General features: G+C 41.5%; 1 protein-coding gene and 1 long non-coding RNA gene across 5 annotated transcripts in view; one reads left to right on the forward strand and one right to left on the reverse strand.

Annotated features, from left to right (window-relative positions):
* The window catches only part of LHFPL3 (LHFPL tetraspan subfamily member 3), a 563,045-nt gene that overhangs the window by 71,418 nt on the left and 468,223 nt on the right, over positions 1-23,404 (reverse strand). The gene's annotated exons all lie outside the window — the stretch shown is intronic.
* Positions 9,132-23,404, forward strand: part of LOC125752909 (uncharacterized) — a 48,921-nt gene continuing 34,648 nt past the window's right edge. For both annotated transcript variants that reach the window (XR_007403497.1, XR_007403498.1), the window contains exon 1: positions 9,132-9,606. This is a non-coding gene — a long non-coding RNA (uncharacterized LOC125752909). The remainder of the gene's footprint in view (positions 9,607-23,404) is intronic.

Here is a 23,404-nt window from a genome sequence, read left to right on the forward strand (position 1 = left end):
TGATGTTATAGAATATTGAAAGTCAGGAGGCAAATGCACTGGTGCTGTCCAAGCACATCTAAGAGATACAGAAGAGGGAGATAGAGGTGACGATTCAGAAGAAGCCTCAGGCTAGGTCCTAATGGAACCCAGAGACAGGAAAGTCCTCCTGAGGATTTAGTTATTCTAACCATCTGGTCTGACCTTTGCATCAAGTAGAAATACTAAACAGAAAGATCCCAAGACAAAGTAGCGAGCCATGACAGGCAAAGAGCTTGCTGAGGTGGATGAAAGAGTACTCTAAATGAGAAATAACAGAGCGAAAGATATGCTTTAAGACTCAATTTGCTAGGTTAAATATGCTTTACAGAAGTATTACTCTGTGACACATTTGGACAGAATGAACATGGGTTGTGAAGAAAATTCTCTCCTCAGATGTATGCACTCGAGCCCTATGAATTAAAGTCCCTGAACGTGTAGCTGGGAGCAAAATTTGGTCCTTCATAGTGACTCTTTATGTTCTGTTCTTTATGCTCATTGGAGGATGTAATGCTATGGGTATTAATAGTGGCTGACAGAGTGATGGACAATACGACCAACCTTAGGTTTTCCACCAGAAGGGGCCACTGAAAATTATCTGATGCATCTCAACCCTAACACGCCAAATATTCAAGTCTATCTTCTGTGCCAAGCTCTTTTATGGGAGCAGAAAATAACAAAGGGCAATGCTGATTTCTAGAAGTTTCAAGTTCTTTTTACTTCAAAGCTTTCTCGCTATTCCAGCCTGGCTTTCACCCATATGCCACCGAAATGGCAAAAGACAGAAAAATAGGAGAAGCAAGAGGGCTGGAAAAATTTACTTTACACACACATCATTAGTCCTCAAATAACTGAAGGGCTAATCATGGAGAGAGACTGAGAGAGTCTCTGGTACGACAGGCATTGCCTCACACTGTCTTACCCATTTGCTTGACATCCTAGAAGGTATTTCCAGCCCTCCTTTTACAGATGAGGACAGCGAGGCTTCAGTCTCTTACCCACAGGCACTAACTAGCAAACAGTAGATCAGGTTTGGTAAGGGTTCAGATTCATGTTTGGCTGCTCTGAATACAGTATCTCATATCTTCCTGTGTTGTACAGCATTCTGAACACCCTCTGCTGACGTATGAAGATGTTCTCTGAGACATTACTTCATTAATCTTCACAATCTTTTCACAATGCAGGAAAATCCCACTGCCTCTTATTCTTCAAATGAGAACATGGTGCTGCATGACGGCTCTCAGAGACTGGCAATCCTGTTGGGGTGCCTGGTGGTTTGGTGTAAGTAAGTAGGGCTCCTGGGGAGATGGCATGTGGGGGGTTGGGGTGAGGGCACGCTGGAGGGGGGAGCTGCAGGTTACTCTCCCATCATGGTGTTGTGCTGCCCTAGACTTTTTCTCTGATATAGGATATGGTTACACAGAGGCTGACATATAGCTCTTGGGTCCAAATGTTGCTCCTTGCTTGTCTTTTTTTTCTTTTTTAACAATTTTCTGTTTTTCCTTCAAAAGAAACAAACCATTTCTTAGAGAAAAAAAATACTTGTAAGTACAGAAAAGTTCTGAGAGCACGAGTAGTTCCTTCAAAGCTCTCTTACCTAAGTTGGAACTGTCTGAATTGAATTTTCTAGCAATCAGGGGGATGAAAAACTAAACTGTGCAGGCTGCACTTCTGTCAGAACTCTCAGTTAATTTCATATCATCATTATGCCTGGACAGTATTTTTTGTTGTTGTTGAGAATAAGAGGGCAGATTGATGACACAGTACTTTGATTAAGATAGCTTGGACAAGACTAAAATTTTTAATTTATAAAGCTGAACATGATCACATGGTAAAATGGTCAATTTCTTGGTATAAATATGAGTTACAGGGGAAAAGTTATCAAAACAATGATTTTTATTGCTCCTAGTCCCTCCCCAAGGTGGAGCCACCCTGTCATTTGTGGTCCAATCAGGTCACTCTTGAGAGTGAAACTGAGTGCTATCAGTAATTATTATTATTACTATTTTTAAAGATTTTATCCATTCACTTGAGAGAGAGCAAGTGAGGGGAGGAGCAGAGAGGGAGGGAGAGGGACAAGCTGACTCCATGCTGGGTGCAGAGACTGAGGGAAGCTCGAGGAGGTTGATCTCAGGATCCTGAGATCATGACCTGAGCTGAAACCAACAGTCAGACACTCAAACTGGCTGAGTCACCCAGGTGCCCCCTATTAGTAATTTCATCAGGTCAGCAGGCATAAACTGGGACTCCTAGGGAAACCAGGAAGGATCCTCATCCTATGCAAAGGGAAGCCACTCTTTCTTCTTTTTTATATTCCATGAGCAGCTCAGCAACCCATGACTTGAAAGGCACCTGTGTGTGACCTTGAACACTCTCTATTATAAGAGTAAGTCTTTTAATTTTTTTCTACTCTCTTCCCTTTATTTTTGCCCATTTCTGCTTGCCTTTGATGATGGGCAAGCCAGGCTGTGGACGCCTTGGTCAGTGAAAGTTGAACCCTCTGGGAGGCCTTCTTGGGGGTGCTCTGTCTTCCCAGAGAGTGAGAGCTGTGTCTCAGTCCTGAGACCAGTGGGCCAGACTGCAGCCTGGACCTCTTATGAGGCTTTGGACTTTGAGAGTCGGTATGTTTGACAAGTTTTTCCTCCTACCTTCCTATTTATTCCATATGTCTGACCTCTTTAGCTGCTCTGGCCTGGGGAGACTGCCCAACACCCTTATGGTTAGATACCAGGAGGGCCAGCTGGCTGTGCTTTCCTGAGCCCTGGTGGCCTTACTCCCTGGGAAGGACTGTCAGGCCAGTGGCTCCTGAACACATGTCCTGTACCCTTGGGACACTGCTCTTTTGCTGGAAGAATATCTGAGCATCTAGGTCCATTGGTTTCAGACAAGGGGACAAAGGAGAGGGCTAGATGTGAGTTACTGAGCTCTCAGTTTCTTGGGGTTGGGACTCTTCCCTTCCCATCCTGAGAGACTGTCCTCTTGACCTTTTTTAAAAAAAGATTTTATTTATTTATTCATGAGAGACACAGAGAGAGACAGAGACATAGGCAGAGGGAGAAGCAGGCTCCAGGCAGGGAGCCCAATGTGGGACTTGATCCCAGGACCCTGGGATCATGCCCTGAGCCAAAAGCAGATGCTCAACCACTGAGCCACCCAGGTGTCTGTCCCTCCTCTTAACCTTTTCCCTGCTAATTCAGTGGGCAGCGACACCCTCCTGCCTGCCTGAGAACTTTGAGACCCAGGAGTCCTGGGGTCCTCCAGCTTCTCTGCTCTGAGGACACAGAGCCAAGGGAAGTTGACCCGAGCTGTATCAGAGTCTCTGCTAAATGAGGTCCCCAGAGCTGATTTAGAAGTCAGGCATGGCAGGAATGAGTGGCAACGAGAGGGTCTGAAACTAGGAAGCTGATGAACCATTTCTGTTTCCTCTTGGGTTGCCCATACCTGGATCATTGAGTTCTACTGTGGGAGCCACAGCTGAAGAGAAATTTAGTTTAGAGAAGAATGTGCAGGACTCTGACAATATTGTTTGACCAGAAGGACCTGGGGCAAGCAGTATGGAACTGAGATGGCCTGATGAGCATAGGACAGCTGCTTTCAAATATGCAAAGGGCTGTGGTCGAGGGTCTAGACATCTTCTGAGGGAGTCAGCAGGGTGAATTGGGCCAAATATTTCTAAAATAGCTTTAAGAATGAGTGAAATAAAATAGCTATTATTCATGGAATGCCTTGCATTTGCTAGGTGCTTTACATAAAAGGAGAGATTGCTAATTAATTGTCCACTACCTAGTCTCCCCCTTTGCCATAATCTCCTATATTGTTGGGGGTACTGATGTTTATAGCTAAAATCCTAACTTTTCCAGTCTCTCTTGAAGACAGGTATAGCCAATGAATTAGAAATAGTTGAGTGAATTATAAATAAAAGCTGTGGGTTAAAAACTCAGCTGGGAGGCAGGTTATTTTGTTTTTCCCTCTTCTTCCTTCTTCCTGTCTGAAATGCAAATGTGATGGCCAGAGCTGCAGCAACCATCTTAAGATCACAAGGTAATCTCAAAGATAAAAGCCACATGCTAAAGAGAATACAGCACAATCAAGAAGGAAACTGGAGCATCCTTGACATTACAGAGTCCTCCTGTCTACCCTAAACTGCTACCATTAGGCTTCATATTATACAATGAAAAGTCAACCCCTATTGGGTTTAACACATTATTAATTTGTTTTTTTTGCTACATGCAGCTGACTTGATCCTGAAACATACATTATTTCATTTAATCCTCACAACAATTCTGATGATAGGTCTTATCACATCCATTTTACAGATATGGAAATGGAGGTCCCCAGAAGTTAAATACCTTGCCCAAGTTCACACAACTAGACAGTGGTAGAGTTAAGATTTTATCCTGTGTCAGTCTGATCCCAAGTCCATCATATTTCCATATTGATTCCCCTTTCACAGAGCAGCTAATGTGTGATGGTGAATTCTGTACCAATATATTGGACATAATGTGGACGACTCTTGGTGTCTGCATACACTCCAGTCCGTCAAGCTGACTGTTGCTATGCTTGGCCCATGCCAATCTGAGTGGAGAAGTGAAGTGAACATTTTTATCCTACTGACCTCAGTCCCAGTTCTTTCTATCTCTTTGCCACCTGAGAACATACTGTCTTTTTCTTTCTCATACATGCCTGCTCAAAATGGATAAAAGCTAAATCCTATTCCATCCTGAGTTACTAGACCTTCTTCCAGTGTCCACTCTGTGTGTCTAGACACCACCTGAGTCACATGAGCATAATTCAAAGAAGGAAAGTCACAAGCTGGGACCCTGTGCTTTCCAAGCTCCTTAATCTTGTTTGAATAGTTTATTAGACATCTCTCTTTTTTTTTTTTTTCCAGCTTAGTGGCCATATCAGCAAATGTGGAGGTTGATTTACAGTTTGTACTTTGTGCGCTCTCTGAAGTGGAGCGAAAAATTGAAAGGCTTATGTCAAGCCCATTCATTCACAGGCACATTCAAGATCAAATTAATTTTAAAGCTCTTATGGGCTAATTTAATGTTTCTAAGTTTTACTTCACAAATCTATAGTGATTTTTATGGCATAATATATATTTCAAGCTAAAGATATTGCAGACTTGGAAATACAGATTTTTACATAGCACATTCTGAGATGAAATACATCGTAGGATGATAAATTAAGCTCAGAATAGAGAAAACCAAAACTGCTTATTAAGTACAATCACCTGGAGACACTTAGCCAAAAGGGCTCAGAGTCAGGGAATGTGGTAGCTAGAAGGGCCTGAGGAATGATCCAGCCCAGCCCTGCCATTTTAGAGATGGGGAAACGGAGACTTAGAGCAGTTAAGTGGCTGTCAGGGGTCATGTAGCTGGTTAGGACTGGACTAGGCCTACAACCTGGGCCTTCCAAACTCTTCGTTCAGATAAAAGATACTAACAAAATATTTGGGCAATAGAATTTAATGGAATGAACTCACCTTCCTTCTCTGAAATTACTTATTAATCACAGGAGCTTGCAATACCATTCTCTGCATATGGTGCTGCAGGACTGGCTCTGTATCCGACGTATCACTATTTCTGTATATCACATGCTGCTACTGTGTGTAATCCTACCATTGGACATGTCTCTGATCACCTCCTCATGCAGGCTATAAAGTTCTGCAGGCCTGGAACTCCATGATAGTATGGTTTTGTAGGCCTTACAGTGTATAGCCCCAAGCCAGCCACACAGTGGTCACTCAACAAACAGTTCTTGGGAGAATGAACAATGAAAATGAAGCAACCTCTGGATTCATTGTCCTTTAAAATTCTATCTTTTTCCTTCCCAGCCATGTCCCTTCTTTCTGGGTTAGCCTTTTTTTTTTTTTTTTTTAAGATTTTTATTTATGAAAGACACAATGAGAGAGAGAGGCAGAGACACAGACTGAGGGAGAAGCAGGCTCCCTGCAAGGAGCCCGATGTGGGACTCGATCCCGGATCCAGGGATCACGCTTTGGGCCAAAGGCAGACGCCCAACCACTGAGCCACCCAGGTGTCCCTCTGGGTTAGCCTTTTGCTGAAGATCACAGCCATCTGAACCTCTGTTTCATCTAGAATTCCCCCAAGATGATATGGCTTATTTGGTGTTAGGGGTGGACACAGATGGGTTTGCTAACATGCTACCACCAGCTCATAGGGTGCTTTTGTATGAACTAGAAAAAGTAGCTCCTTCCTCTAGGCTGGTGGTTCTCAGCCAGGGGAAATTTTGGATCCTAGGAGATACTTGGCAATGACTGGATATATTTTGTTTTATTGCTACTGGCTTACAGTGGGTATAGAGGTCAAGCATGCTACTACATACCCTGTCATATACAAGAAAACTCCCCTCCCCACAAAGAACCAGTTGGTCCAGAATGTCAATTGTGGTGACAATGAGAAACCGTGCAGCAGAAAACAAACTTTCAGAATTAGACGAAGATGATTTAGGGACTTTGTTTTTACCTGATAAATGTGTTATACTAAGCATTTAGCATTTCCTGCATTGACTACCTCCTTGGACCACAACTGAATACTTCTGGACATTTGCATTTAGACACATCATGACTACACTAGAGTCATACCTAGGCTCTGTGTTTTCCACCTTTGATAAGATCTTTCAGACAAAGATCGCTTCTGGAATTCAGTCTGAGCCCTGGGTTACTGAAGCCCCATCCAGTCACCTAGTCTCATGGAAGACTCCTCAGGGTATAAAGCTCCACTTATGGTCATTGGGTTTGAACTGCCCCCCACTTCCTTCTCCGGATGATACTGTCACCAAGCTCTATGTTACAGTCCCTTGTGCCTCGCTAAATACACAACTTCTCTCTCTGGTGTTGATGCCTTTTTAATATATACAGGCTGTTCTCATCTCCACCCTACAATTCAGGGGAACTAAATAGCTCTCTAAAACTCTTGGTAAATTTACCAGCCTTTGATTACCGTACTTAATCTGTGTTTGCAAAGTGCTTCACCTATATTCGTATTTGTGCAATTTATTGTATCTAAATGAGGTTTCACCTGGAGCTGGGAGAACTGGTTATTTTATTCATTTCTTTGGGAACCACTGCTTTTGCAACTCTAAAAGCTCAACCTCTTTAAGGCCTCTAAAAATTTGCAAACAAGGTTTTATAAAGCAGTGTCGTGAGGTGGCCATGTCATAGGATAAATCAGATACCTCAAATTTAGTGGTCCACCTCATTCACATAACATGAAATACCCTTTTTTTTTTTTGGTTTTTTTTTGGTACATGAAATACCTTTAAAAAATCCAGCCTTTGTCTTCTAGAACCTTTGGCGCCACACAGTTTTATCTTCTGGGACTTGAAGATTTGGTTCTGAGGAACAGGGACAGGGACAGATAAATGTTCTTAGGGGGTAAATCACTATCCTATTTCAGAATATTCCCCACCTCAGCCCTCACATCAGAGGGAATCTGCATTAACTGTCTCTTGCCCACAGCTGCAAGTGCTTCTGAATCAGAACTCTTTACTTCCTTGCCTCTTCTCCTTCTGCAGAGAAGCCCTGCCATGCCCTGGGGTGGATGCTCTTAGCAGAAGCCTGTGCTGCTTAGGAGTGGTCCACAGGGCCTTGGAGAAGGATGTGGGGCAGCCTGCCCAGACTCAGTTTCCACTGTCTTCACCACTATGGATACTTGCTAAAACTCACAGAATGGACTTTCCTTGGCAAGCACACCTGTTAGACTTATTAAAAAATTCAACACCACATAATTTTTTTTAAGGCAGAAAACATGCCCTAAAGATTAGTCTGGGTATTCAGAAGAAGTGATATGAGCAAGATGGCTGAGTCAAGCATTTGTCACTTGTATCCCCTCCTCAACAACAGTTTGGAATATGTTCAAGGCCAAAAGTGCCTTTGTGGGAGTTGTGGGGTCTGGGTGGAAAACTGTGACACCCTGGGGTAGTTCAAGACGGAGGAGAACTGTTTTAGGAGACAGGCCTGCACCCAGGCAGCTGAGTTACCAACTGTGGTCCTAACTATATACCCAGAAACAACTCCATACCTCTGAGGACTAGGCTACAGACCTGTTCAGCTTTAGTTCTATCACCAGCATCATATGCTAAGGGATCTAGGTGGAGTCTTGTCCACCTGTGTGTCATGTCACAGACATACAGGCCTCAGACATACAGGCCATGGACTCCAAAGCGCCCCATGAACCAGATCCAGTCACTCTCAGCCATTATTCAGCAGTCCTGGGAAAACATCATCTTAGATAATCACCCAGGGATGAAAGAGCATGTGGTTAGAACCAAAAAATTTGAGATCGGATGCACTGAGAGAGTAAAGTGTGACTTTACTTGCATCACCCTACCCCCAAGGTGGCACAGCTCAGGGCTCAGAGAACCCTTCTAGGCCTGCAATTTCTCCCATGGGGGAAAGTAAGAGTGTGAACGAGTGAGTGGCCAGTTTCCTCAGTTGTGTGGGGTGCTGCCAAAGAGGCAGCCCATTTCTCTCTTGATGAATCTTGATAAGCTGCCCAGTAAGGTAGCCAAAACATAGCAAGGGTATGTGGATCCTACTAGTCACTTCAGGGAGTCTCCTGGAAACTATCACAACAAGCAATCTGAATTATTGGAGTTCCAGAAGGGAAGAGAGAGAGAAGAGTGTAGAAGGTATTTTAAAGAAATAATGGCAGAGAACTTCCCAAATGTGGGGCAAGATTTGGGCATCCAACTCCATGCAACTCATCAGTCTCCAAACTCAACTTAAAGAGGTATAGGCTCCTTATCTTATAGTAGTCCCCCCTAATCTGCAGGGGACACTTTCCAAGACCCCATTGGAGACTTGAAACTGTGGATAATACCAAACTATACAGACCATGTTTTTTACTATACATACATACCTATGATAAAGCTTAATTTATAAGTTAGGCACAGAGATTAATACGTAATGATAAAATAAAGGAACAATACATTGTAATAAAAGTTATGTGATGTGGTCTATCACTCAAAATATTTTATCTTAGTGTACTCATTCTTCTTCTTGAGATGATGTGAGAGAATAAAATGCCTCTTTGATGAGATGCCAATGTGATGAGACACAGGCTTTGTGACATCATGTAGGCTGCTATTAACCTTCTGATGGTACGTCAGAAGGAGGATCATCTACTTCTGAACCACAGTTAACTGTGAATAACTGAAACTGTGAAAAGCAAAGCCATGGATAAGGGCAGGGGGTACTGTGTAATAAAACTGTCAAAGACAAAATCTTCAAGGTAGGAAGAGAAAAAAAGCTTGTAACTTAGAAGAAAACCCCAATGAAGCCAACAGTGGATTTCTCAGCAGAAACCTTATAGGCCAGGAGAGAGTGGGATGTTATACTCAAAGTGCTCAGGTTTAAAGACTGCCAACCAAGAATACTCTATATGACAAAGCTGTCTTTCACAAATGAAGGAGAGATAAAGACCTTCCCAGAGAAACAAACGCTGAGAAAGTTCATTACCACTAGACATACTTTAAAAGAAATGCTGAAAGGAGTTCTTTAAGCTCAAATGAAAGGACACTAATTAATAACATGAAAATATGACAATCTACAACACACTGGTAAGAGTAAGTATATAGTCAAATTCAGAATACTCTAATATGGTGGTGTGTTAACAACTCTAGTATAAAGGTTAAAGGACAAAAATACTTAAAAAACTACAGCTACAATAACGCATTAATGAATACATAATATAAAAAGTAGTAAATTGTGACATCAAAAATATAAAAGGGGGAACTATAACAGTAAAGTTTTTGTATGTGATTGATATTAAGTTGTAATCAGTATAAAACAGACAGTTATATCTATAAGGTACTTTATGCCAACTTTATAAGCCAACCTCAAAGCAAAACTTAGAAAAGATAAGAAAGGAATCAGAGCCTACCACTATAGAAAATCATCATTTCACAAAGGCAAACATCAGGAGAGGAAGAAAGGAACATGGGAACTCCAAAGCAGCCGGAAAACAATCAGTGTGATGCCAATAGTAAGTCCTTACCTATCTGTAGCTACTCTGAAGGTAAATGGATTAAATTCTCCAATCAAAAGGCATAGAGGGACTGAATGGATAAAAACCAGACTCAGCCACCAGATGTCCACAAGAGACACTTCAGCTTCAAGGACACATGTAGGTTGAAAGTGAAGGAAAGGAAAAGATATTTCATCCAAGTGGAACCAAAAGAGAGCAGAGAGAGCTACATTTATATTAGGAAAAATGGATTGCAATTCAAAAGCTGTAACAAGAGATAAAGGAGGCCATTATAGATAAAGATTGGGAGATACACACACATACACACACACACACACACACACTAATATTACTTAGCCATAAAAAAGAATGAAATCTTGCCATTTGCAACAACATGGATAGAGCTAGAGGATATAATGCTAAATGAAATAAGTCAGTCAGAGAAAGACAAATACCATATGATTTCACTTATATGTGGAATTTAGGGAACAAACAAATGAAAAAGGGAGATAAACAAAAAACCTCTTAACTCTAGAGAACAAACTCATGGTTACTAGAGGAGACGTGAAGGAGGTTAAAAGCACACTTATTGTGATGAGCACTGAGTAATGTATAGGATTGTTGAGTTATTATGCTGTACACCTGAAACTCATTTAACACTGCATGTTAGTTATACTGGAATTTAAATAAATAAAAAACAAACAAATAAATAAATGGCCATTATATAATGATAAAGGAGTCAATTCATTAAGAGGATATAATGATTGTAAATATAGATGCACCCAACATCAGAGCATTCAAATATATTATGCAAATACTAATATATCTCAAGAGAAAAACAGATAATATAATACTTGTAGGAGACTTGAATATCCTACCTTAAAACAATGAAGAGATCATCCAGACAGAAAATCAGTTAGGAAACATTGGACTTGAACTATATTTTAGACCAATGGACCTAACAGACATATATAGAACATTCCATCCAAAAGCAGCAGAATACACATTCTTTGCAAGCACACACAGAACATTCTTCATAATCAATTGTTTGTTAGGTCACAAAACAAGTGTTAGCTAGTCTAAGACTGAGATATTACCAAGTATTTTTTTCCAACTACAAATCAGAGAAAAATGGGCAAGTTCACAAATATGAAAATTAAAGAATACACTCTTGAACAACCAATGGGTCAAAGTAGAAATCAAAAGGGAAATAAAAAGTAGCTTGAGATAAATTAAAATGGAAACACAACATACCGAAACTAATGAGATACATCAAAGGCAGTTCTCAGAGGGAAATACATAGTGATAAATGCCTACATCAAGAAAAATAAGTATCTCAAACAAACAACCTAACATTACACCTCAAAGAACTAGAAAAAGAAGAACTAAGCCAATACTAGTAGAAGAAAAGAAAGAACATAGAGTAGAAATAAATGAAATAGACACTAGAAGGACAATAGAAAAGATCAATGAAACTAAGAGCTGTTTTTTTTTAAAGATAAAGCTGACAAAACATTAGCTAGATGAAGAAAAAAGAGAAGATTCAAATAGATAAAATTAGAAAGGAGAAGACATTATAACTGATACCACGCAAATACAAAGGATTATAAGAGAATACTATGAATCAGTATATACCAACAAACTGGATAACCTAGAAGAAATAGATAAATTCCTAGAAAAATACAATATTCAAAGACTGAATCATGAAGAAATAGAAAATCTGAACAGATCAGTAGTAAGGAGATTGAATTAGTAATTAACTTCCCAACAAACAGAAGTTCACTACTAGGTAGTTTCCCTGATGAGGTCTATCAAACATTAATTCAAAAAAATATTTATTTATTTATTTATTTATTTATTTATTTATTTATTTATTTATTTATGAGAGAGAGAGCCTGTGCATGTATGAGCATGTGTGAGCAAGGCGAGGGGTAGAGCGAGAGGGAGAGAAAGAATCTCAAGCAGACGCCACAGTAAGCAGGAGCCCAGCTCAAGGCTTCATCTCTCCACCCTGAGGTCATGAGCTGAGCTGAAACCAAGAATCAGACGCTCAATTGACTGAACCACCCAGGTGCCCCTCTACTAAACTAATGCCAATCCTTTTCAAACTCTTCCAAAAATTGAATAAAAGGGAAAATTTCCAAACTCCTTTTATGAGGCTGGCATTACTCTTGTGCTAAAGCCAAAAAAGACCACTATAGGAAAAGAAAACTATAGGTCAGTATCCCTGATGAATAGAGATGCAAAAATTCTCAAAAAATGTTAGCAAACTGACCCAATGACATACTAAAGGGCTTGTACATCATGACCAAGGTGGTTTGTCTCTGGGATGCAAAGATGGTTTAACATTAGCAAACCAATGCTACACCAATAAAAGATTAAAACCATATGATCATTTCAGTAGACGCAGAAAAAGCACTTGACAAAATACAACATCCTTTCATGATAACATGTTCAACGAATTAAATATAGAAGGAATGTGCTTCAACATAGGAAGGGCCGTGAATGACAGATCCATAGCTAACGTTATACTCAATGGTGACAAGTTGAAATCTTTTCCTCCAAGATCAGAACAAGACAAAGGTGCCCACTTTTACTACCACTATTCAATATAGTACTGGAAGTCCTAAATGTACAATGAGGCAAGAAAAAGAAATAAAAGGCATCTAAATTGTTAAGAAGTAAAATTGTGTCTATTTGCAAATGATATGATCTTAAAGATCCTAAAGATTCTATCCTAAAGATTCTAAAAAAATTGTTAGAGCTAGTAAATGAATTCAGTAAAGTTGCAGAATACAAAATCAATATACAGAACTTAGTTGCATTTCTATACACTAAAAAGAAAGAGAAATTAAATGATCAGAATTTAAATGAAATTTAAATTTAAATGATCAGAAAAAGAAATTAAGAAATGCCATTTACAAATGCATCACAAATATTAAAATTCCTAGGAATAACTTTATCCAAGGAGGTTAAAGATCTATGACATTGATGAAGGAAATTGAAGAAGACACATATAAATGCAAAGATATTCTGTGCTCATGGATTGGAAGAATTAATATTTTTAAAATGTCCATACTGCCCCAATCTATAGATTCAATGCAATCTCCATCAAAATTTATTTATTCATTAAAGACACAAAGAGACAGAGGCAGAGACATAGGCAGGGGGAGAAGCAGGTTCCATGCAGGGAAGCCCCTCGAGGGACTTGATCCTGGAACCCCGGGATCACACCCTGAGCCAAAGGTCAATGCTTAACCACTGAGCCACCCAGGTGTCCCGAGAGAGAGAATTTCAAATAGACTCTATTTGAGCGCAGAACCCAACACAGGGCTCGATCCCCCAAATCTGCAATCAGGACCCTAGCTGAAATCAAGAGTTGGAAGCTTAACCAAATGAGACACCCAAGTGCCTCAAAACTGTTAAATTATTGAAGAAAACATAGGGAAAAGGATCCTTGACATTGGTCTTGGCAGAGATTTTTTTGGATAGAACACCAAAAGAACAAGTAACAGAAGCAAAAATCAACAAATATAAGTACATCCTTCTGCACAGCAAAAGAAGCAATCAAAAGAATGAAAAATCAACCTATGGAATGGGAGAAAAATATTTGCAAACCACCATCTGATAAGAGATTAATATCCAAAATATGTAAGGAACTCATGCAACTCAATAGCAAAACAAAACCAAAACAACCCTCCCCCAAATGAATCTGATAAAAAATGGGCAGAAAACTTGAACAGACATTTTTCCAAAAAAGACCTAAAAATGGCCGATAGGTACATGCAGCGGTGTTCAGCAATACTAATTATCAGGGAAATACAAACAAAGCCACAGGAGATATCACCTCACACCTGTTTGAATAGCTGTCATCAAAATTCAAGAGATCCTAAGTGTTGGTGAGGACAGGGAGAAAAGGGAATTCTTGTGCACTTCTGGTGGGAACATAACTTGGTACAATCTTTATGGAAATACAGTATGGAGGTCCCTTAGAAAACTGAAAATTGAACTACCATATGATTCAGCAATCCCACTTTTGGGTATATATTCAAAGGAAATGAAATCAGGATCTCAAAGGTATATCTGTACCCCATGTTCATTACAAAACTGTTCACAATAGCCAAGATGTAAAATCAACCTAAGGGTCGATGTGTGACCCTTAAATGGATCAAGAAGATGTGGTATATATTTGCATATATATATATTCAGCCATGAGAAAGAAGGGAATTCTTTTTTTAAAAACAGATTTTATTTATTTATTTGTCAGAGAGAGAGAGAGAGAGCACAGCAGGGGGAGCAGCAGGCAGTGCAGGCAGGGAGAGAAGCAGACTTTCTGCTGAGCAGGGAGTCATATGTGGGATTTGATCCCAGGATCATGACTGAGCCAAAGGCAGATGCTTAACTGACTGAGCTACCCAGGCGTCTCAAAGAAGGACATTCTGATGTTTGTAACAGTATGGATGCACCCCGAGAACATTATGCTAAGTGAAATAAGATAGAAAAGACAAATATTGCATTATCTCATTTACATATGGAATCTTAAAGAGCCAAAAAGCTGACTTCAGAGATGAGTAGAAAGGGACAGATATTGGTCATAGGGTACAAACTTCCAGTTATAAGATGAATAAATTTTGGACATCCAATGTATAGCATGGTAATGATAGTTAACAATACTGTATTCTATACTTGACAGTTGCTAAGAGAATAGATCTTAAATGTCTCACGCCTCCTCCCCCCAAAGATAATAACGTGCGGTGATAGAGGTGTGAACCAACCCTATTTTGGTAATCATTTTACAATAGGCATGTGTATCAAATTGTCACTTGTACACCTTAAACTTGTACACTGTTGTATGTCAGTTCTATCTCAATAAAACTCGGGAAAAAAGAATAAGTTTAGATAAAGATTACCCTAACTGCAGCAATGCTTTGAAGGTTCCATTTTGTGACTTAGCACGACAGAGGCTAATGTGGGGAAGCAAGCATCTGTGTGGTGTTTGAAGTTCCCAGAGAAAGGGAGAAATGCAGTCAGGTTTAGGCAGAGGAGACCCTGGGGGTGTCTCTCTATGCTCCTGTTTGGGATCAATTCCTTTTTTTTTTTTTTTTGTATTTTTTTATTTATTTTTTATTTTTTTATTTTTTATTTTTTGGATCAATTCCTGAAAATTCTCAAAGTCTATGTCAGAACAAACTTGTTGACAAGCTGTGTTTGCTTTCCTTGGCAGTGAGTGATTGCAAGGGAATGGGAATCATTTCCTTTTCCCCTGGAGAGGGTGCGGCCAGGATCTCACAGCACAGAGGTCTCTTGTTTCTTTTGCCTAGAGGGGGTGGGAGGGCAGTGGGGGTAGGGGTGGGCTTATGGTATCTCCCTAAGTTGGTGCTCATTGAGGTGACCCAGAGTGAGGCAAGCCGTCATAACAGAGGGGGGCTGTAGGCTCTGCACAGGAACTGAAGAAGGCTGGGCACGAGGTGGGCTGCTTGGGAGCCTTGGCGAAGACCCCTGGAAACACCCATTCATCTGTCTCCCCACTCAAGGACTTCAGCCTGGCCTAGAACCCCCGCAGCATCATATGGCCTACCGACTTGCCAGGGTGTGGTTGGCATATGAAAATGTTCCTGAGCACTTCACATTTCTTTGAGTATCTCCCCTTTCCTAATCAAAACCCAGAGAAGCATTTCAGCTTCTCAGATGCTGAGCAGCAGCGCTGACACTTTAATCTGGAGCCGTGGTACGTTATTAGCACTCTGCTCACCCTTTCATTCATTTGCTTCTCTTGCAGAAGAAGCCGCCTGTACAATTCTTTTTCATGGAGAATGATAAATGGGCTCGGTGTTTCCCACTCTCATTTTTTGCATGGTCTGTGAATGCACGTGCGTTTTCCAATTTTCAGATATAACATGTCCAGATGTGTATGAGTGAGAAGGTGCAAACCTCCCAATAAGCCCAATTTGCCTGAAGAGAATTCTGCAATAATATAAATATGGAGCCCACACTGTTAGACACACAAGGAAGGAGAACAGAGACAAAGCTCTCTCTCATTGAAAAAAGTCACAATCAGCTCATTTTGTGCCTTGCTCTGATCCTAGTTCTTCCATCAGAAGCCTGGTGATGGTGGGGACAGTTGTGGTCAGTGAAACGTCCCCATAGCCACACTTGTCTCTTTGTAATTTTTGAAACTCATCATTCCTTGACAAATGAAGGCTGCAGTGCTGGATTAGTAAAGATGGTGTGGCATCTCTGTTACAATAGGCAAATATCAACAAACTCCAGTCTAAAAGAACCGGAATCCTGGGTGGTCATGATTACTTTCAAGCAAAGGACTTCCCTGAGAACATTGTTTAAAGTGAATAACCTGGCTGCTGTGACATGGGGTATTAGTGTCTCAGGACATACACTTTATATTACAGAAGTAATACAACTGCTACTTTTCATGAGAGAAGACGAAAAAAAGGCACAGGCTTGCTACTATAATTTTTTTTTTTTCCTGCTGGGATATTGAGAAATCATTCAGAAGCAAGGGTCAGAGTTTTTTTGTATGTAATCACATCGGAGGCTCCTGTGCAGGCTGAATGTAAGTAGTTGAGAGAGCAGGTTGGTTGGTTGGTTGGTTGGTTTTCCAGATCCAAATGGACAAGAGGAATATATTCTTTTGGAGACAGATAAAGGACAGCAGAGATGGTTGCATAAAACTGAACTGTGGTGAGCCATGGTAGAGTCCTAGTGGTGATATGTTAATTGTGACGGTTGTAAATAGGGACCATCTGTTTCAGAATTATTGGAAATGCAAGCACATTCCCTATCATTCATGTGATTTACTACTTTCTTAGCAGGATCAAGATGAAAAATTTTCAGTTGCATTTACAGGGATCAAATTAAGCTGATATTAAATCCAGTTAGTAATGCTAGGAATGGTTTGGGCTTTGCTTAATGCTTGAAGGCACGTAAAATAAATGTTGTGAATACTGACAGGGGACCATGATCTATTTTCTCATAAAGTCCTACATAGCTATGGAATGTACAAGAAGTTTCTTCTACATAGCAGGCGTACGATGACAGAAGAGAATCTCACAGTTGGTGATGGCACTACCAGATTTAAAAAGGGGAAGAAGCCTAAAAATTAGCACTTAGATGAAATCTTCAACGATCTTGAGTTTGCATAGGAAGTCCTCCTCCCTCTTTTTTAGCGAGAGAGAGAGAGAGAGAGAGAGAGAGAGAGAGAAAGGAAGGAGAGAGAAAGAGAAAGAGAGAGAGAGAGAGAGAGAGAGGAGGAAAGATTTACTAAGACAACAAATTCCCAAACCCAACCCATGTAAATAACCTCGTTATAGGAAAAGTGAAATGTCTTCTGTTTTTCTGGCTTGCTCCTGTTTTCCCTCTCTGTGTTCTTTTGAACACCTGAAATTAAGGGTATTGATTATTTTACTTATAAACTTGAGTCCACAATGCTATGCTCACCCCAGGGTCAAGCACAAAAGCAGCTCAGCAGAGTAAAGCATAAAACTGAAACTGCAATGCCCAGCATTAAAAAAAATCAAGACAGATATTTGAAGATGCGATGATACTGGGCTGCCCAGGTCAGCTGCTTTGGGCAGGCAAGGAATTCCACAAACAAGGCAAGACTTTAGGGAGAACTTCCTGAACCTGTCGATTGCAACAAGTTTGATAAATTGCCCAGGGGCTGGTGAAAAGACTCACTTCGAAACTGACAGAAAATGAAAGAGGATGGGAAAACGAACCACCATGTTCCTCAGGGAGTGTAGGCACATTCAGCCCTAAGAGCTCCTCAATAAGCCAGGTGACCCTTGCTAGCTAAATAAATCCTCTCTTCTCCTGCTTTCTCTTCACTTCTACTTGCTTTATGTCAGCACTGTCCAACAGAACTTCTTGTGATGTTGGAAATGTCCTAGGCCTGTGCTGTTTAATACGATGGCCACTATTCATCATTTGAACTGTAGGCCAGTACAACCGAGGTAATGAATTGTGTTTAATTTTGATTAACTTCAATTTAAATAGCCAGCATGAGTCTAAGTGCTTGGTATTGGAAGAGTGTTTCAAGTAAAGACTTTATGATAAGTCAACAATGGGAAGATTTCAAAGGACAGCTGGTGATGTCATGTCAGGGAGGGGCTGTTCGGAGCAGGGAGAAGTGATGGTGTGGCTGAGGGGGTTCCTATGGGATAAGGATGGGCAAAATGGTGCTGTCTGGGGAGGAGGTTTCTATACCTAAAACTGTCAATCAGCCAATCAGGGAAGGCCTCAGGGAGTCCCTGTAGGATGTGAAGCCCTTGGGGCTGTAATAATAAAGCATAGGCATAGCTTTGGTCCTCAGTTTTGTTCCCAGTCAATGGAGAGAGAGCTACAGAGCAAAGAATATACTATTGATCTAAACACGAGCAGATAAGTATCTCACTAGACTGGGAAGGGATGCCTGGGTGGCTCAGCAGTTGATCCTCTGCCTTTGGCTCAGGGCGTGGTCCTGCAGTCCTGGGATCGAGTCCCACATCGGTCTCCCTACAGGGAGCTGCTTCTCCGTCTACCTATGTCTCTGCCTCTCTCTCTGTGTGTCTCTCATGAATAAATAAATAAAATCTTAAAAAAAAGAGAGACTTGGAAAAATATGAATTCAGAGACTGTGTTGGAAAGCAAGGTTGTTAAAAATAAAGGTGGCATTTAATGAGAAAAGTTCCCAGGGAATCAGAAAGACATGCTCTTCATTTGGGGTTGAGCTGCGTCAAGACAAAGGTTAGAGATAGTGAATCAGGTGAGCAGGAAAAGGGGAGGCATGCGAAGGTGATAAGGTAAGGCTAAAAGCAATCCGAGCCTTCAGGCAGCACATCAGTATTGAACACCCAGCATGACAGAGTGCCAGCTGTGCACACACATCACTGGACAGGTTCCGTCAGGGAAATGGGAGGAAAGGCGGGCGCTCCAACCCTACATAGACAGAGACGAACGGCAATACAAAACAACACTATGTGAAGTGATAGGGAGGCAGAGGTGGGGAGGTCCTAACTTCAGAGCAGGGACACGCCCCCATGGGTTGAGGTTGTCCGGGTGTGTGTTGGGGGGTGCTGGGGGTAGGCCAGAGTCTGGGCCAAAAGAGGATGAGGGAGGAGGAGACGTTGGAGGGGAACCACAGAATGACTGGAGAGGTAGCTGTCTGGAAGTTTAAGTAGTCATTGCCAGAAGTGTGTGCTTGACCAGACCGAGGACTCTGGAAGGCCAGAGCAGTTAATGAGGCAGGCTTGGAAAGTGTATTTTCTTTACTTACTTTTTTTTTTTTTTAGTTTTAAAGATTTTATTTGTGTATTTGAGAGAAAGAGAAAGAATGAGCAGGGGAAGGGCAGAGGGAGAGAAACTCAAGCACAGTCTGCACTGAGTACAGAGCCCTATGCGGGGCTGGATCCCACAACCCTGAGATCATGACCTGAGCCAAATGTAAGAGTCAGACACCTAACCAACTGAGCCACCCAGGTGCCATGGAAAGTGTGTAGTGGTGTTAAAACAGCCTGATCCTGGGAGGCTTTAGGGAGAGGCGGTAACTGGAGCAAGATGGGATGTTGCCACCAGGGCAAAGATGGTTTGGGCCTGAGCCTTCTGGCATGTTGAGTGTCCTGAAAATGAAACGCTCAGCTCTGACAGCCTCTGTCTGCCTTTGAAAGCAGCTTCTGAAGTTCATTTTATAAGTGAGTTGCCACCCAGACCAGTGCAGAAATTTCAGAGGGGGCTTAAGAGATTAAACCCAACATCCCTTTTATGCAACACCTCATAGTAATTGAAAGAAGGATTCTGAAACCATGGTTACCATAGAGGACTAAAATTAAGATCAAAGGTGATGATTTCAAATCCAAGGAAATAGAATAGGTTCAAGCTAGAGCTCACATTTATGCTTTGTATAGACTATCTGATTATCTTTGGCAAATGCATCCTTTTATGAAGCAACCTCAGGAGACAGCACAGTGATTCACACAGCCCTGAACTTTCATACAGACCCTGAAATCCCAGGTAGCAGGATGGAATCCTGTTAGGCTGAAAGGAAACTAGGTTTGTAACAGGTACAAGAATTGTAGACACAATTCTTAAATCATGCTGCTGATTCTTGTCACCCATGGTGGGCCTAGCTGGGGAAAAGCTTGGAATCTACTAGCAAGGGTGGTTGCAATAAAAAGATTTTCCCAGGAAGACTTAAGAATAAAGATGCTCCTGGAGGGCTTAGCTCTTCAGGTTGTTCTTTTCTGCAGGGATCTCCATCTCATACTCAACGAGGGGCAAGACTATTGTAGAATGTCTCAGAATAGGTAATAGGAAGCAGACATCATGGGGCTAACTCCCCTCACCAGAAAGGGGGTGCCGGCCTGTATAGAAGGCTGGCCAGCTGTAAAGAGGGGTTTGGCCTCTCCATTCTGAATGAGCAAAGCAGTTCCATGCATAAATCTGTCATTCTTCAAAGAGGGGGGGTACACTGTCAATACTGTTAAGTTTGATGGGAGGCCAATTCTCACTAAGGAGCCTCCTCCCTGGTACTGCTGTGAGGCAGCAAGGCGGTTTTCCTACATCCTCCAATCGCCATACCTGCAGCGTGCCAAGAGGTTGTGTCAGAAACCGAGAGAGAGGGTTCAGGGTGTGAGACCCTGTGGATAGGGGTGAGGGGACAGCACGAGCGGAAAGAAAATAAAGGTCTCGGGATACCTGGGTGGCTCAGTGGTTGAGCATCTGCCTTTGGCTCAGGGCGTGATCCCGGGGTCCCAGGATTGAGTCCCATATCGGGCTCCCTGCGTGGAACCTGCTTCCTCTGTCTCTGCCTCTGTCTCTGCCTCTCTCTGTGTCTCTCATGAATAAATAAATAAAATCTTAAAAAAAATAAAGGCCTGATTGCGGAGAGGGTGGCATAGGGGAAGAGCTCTGAACAGAGGGAGGAGAAAGTAGAATTAGAAGAATTCCTCTTCCCTTTGGATAAATAATTATAACTAGAACTTTAAAATGTACAGATTTTGGTCCTCCCCTATTTAAAAAATACAGTCTAACAATTATAAAGTGAACACTCATGTGTAGTTCTCTCCAATCACATGCCAGCCCCTTCCCCTGGAAGTAGCACTATTCTGACTTGATGATCTCTTCCTTGCTTTTCTTTATGGGGTCATCGGTATGTAACACATCTCAACATAATTCTGAGTCTGGTTTTTGATCCTCGAATAATACTATATTTATTCTTTCGTGTTTTCCTTCTTTGGCTCAACATTGTACATTTTCAGGCTTATCTATGTTGATGTGGGGAGCTGTGGTTTTGAAATTTCCACTGCTGTATAGTATTCCACAGCACGAATATGCCAATTTATTCATCCATTCTACTGGGGAGGGCCACTTGGGTTGGTTGCCCTTTCTTTTTTTGAGATCACTGCTCTCTCAGCAGCTGCTGGCTTTCAGTCAGCAGTGGTCATTGCCCCCCTAAAAAAAAATCACTGAAGTTTTAATGGAGACTTTCCAAATTGTCATAAGGATCAGTTACTGAGGAAGTGTCATTGACCACTTTCCAAGTAAGACAGCCTATGCAGCAAATGGTAGAGGTCATGGTGGCTCAGATGCTGGAGAAGTCGGAATCTCCATACCAGCCACTCTTGAATTTTAATGAACTGCAGTTCTGTCAGCATTAGAGAAATAATTATTGCAGTCAGGTTAACAAATTATCAAATAATAATCTAAACCTTGTTTGTAAGATGCTTTAATTCTGCATGCTTACCTGCCAAATCTTTCACTGTTGTGTGCATTCTCTAGAATAGCTTTCTCTTAGAATGATATGATCAGCTAGTAGGTGACAGCAATAAATGTCTTCATGTTATTTTCAGGTTGAGCCTTCAAAATGAGAATGAACTAAAAGTGGAAAGAACTTTAATATATGCATTCATTTACGCTAGCATTGACAAAGACTAATGCTTAGCATCACCATGGCATCTGTCATAATAATAATGATAATTGCTAATGATTATAACAACCACAGCAACAACATGCTGTCATCCAGATATAAAATGATGCCACTAATCCAAAGTCAGTACACTATCTTTTTTGAGCTTCCCTTCCCCTCACCCCAGGATTGGGGATATATGTGTGCTCATCCATCTTTGCTTGAACTGATGTCCATTAAAAGTCTGACCTTAGGCAAGTTGCCTTGATCACATTCATTCTGACTTCAAGCTGGAGATGGTTCTCCTGGGCCCACCTGATAAAAGATACACTGTAAGCGAAGGATGGAACAATAGTCCCTAGCTGCCAGTTTCTTTTGGCATGCACAGTGACAACAGTCATAATATGTCTCTTAATTAAAGATCGTAAAGCAATTGGGAAAACCCACCTTCCTAAATTGTTCCCCTGGTGGAAGACTCTTTGGTCAAGAATTTCACCTCAAGGTCAGACACATTATCTGCTGCCCACTTATTATCTGCCCTTGGATATATTATCAGTACCTCCAACCTCAATATGTCCCCGAACTAGAATGACCAAAAGTCTGGTTTGCAAGGTACAGTTTCAGTTTATGCTGTCCGGATAGCACCAACGGTGCCTCCTCCTATTGTCCTTCTGTCAGTCTGGACAATAAATGATATGGTCGCCCTACCAAAGGGAATTCATGGTCTTCTTTCTCCAATCTCTTTCATGTCTCCAACTTGTCACATCCCACTGATGTTCCTTTTCTCAGTTATGATCATAATCATTCTTCCTGTGACCCAAAGTGAACCAGAGGAATGATCCTCTCTCATCAAGTCTTGTGAAATATCCTCCAAAAGAGCACTCCTCTATCTCCCTGCCACTATACTTCTCCATATGCCATTATCTTTTGCCTGAGCCATTCCATGAAGCTTCCTCACTGATCCTCCTGCCTCTACTCTTCTCTATGACTTGATTTCTTCCCTTTGAATCCAAGGGTGCATGTCACCTCTGCGTAAATCTTTGCAATGGCTCTCATTGCCTTCAGATGAAGTCCTGTGGTTCACTGGACCCATCATGGCTAGACCTCTGGATGCTTCTTTTGGCCACATGTTATCCTTTGCCTTCCAGGCATTCGGGACCTCAGTGTTAGGAAGCACTGTGCCCGTTCTCTCTGGTCATTGCATTGACATCTCTGGTCTGGCACACACTTCTCTTCACCTGGCTTGCTCCTTTAGATTTCAGCTTAGCTGTTGCTTCTTTCAAGAAGCCTTCTCTGACCCTTCTAAACTAGATTCAGTGTTCCCACCAAGTACAGCCTGCATTTTTCCTAGCGGAGCACTTACCACAATTTATTCTAATTGCTTTCTTATAGACTATGAGTAGCTCTGAGTGGCTAGGAACTCTGCTTGTCTTGCTCATGATTACATCCCCAGCACCTGGCTCAGTGCACATAGCACATTGTTGTGCTCAGA

The sequence above is a fragment of the Canis lupus genome, chromosome 18, assembly GCF_003254725.2.
Source record: "Canis lupus dingo isolate Sandy chromosome 18, ASM325472v2, whole genome shotgun sequence".
Taxonomy (NCBI): Eukaryota; Metazoa; Chordata; class Mammalia; order Carnivora; family Canidae; genus Canis; species Canis lupus.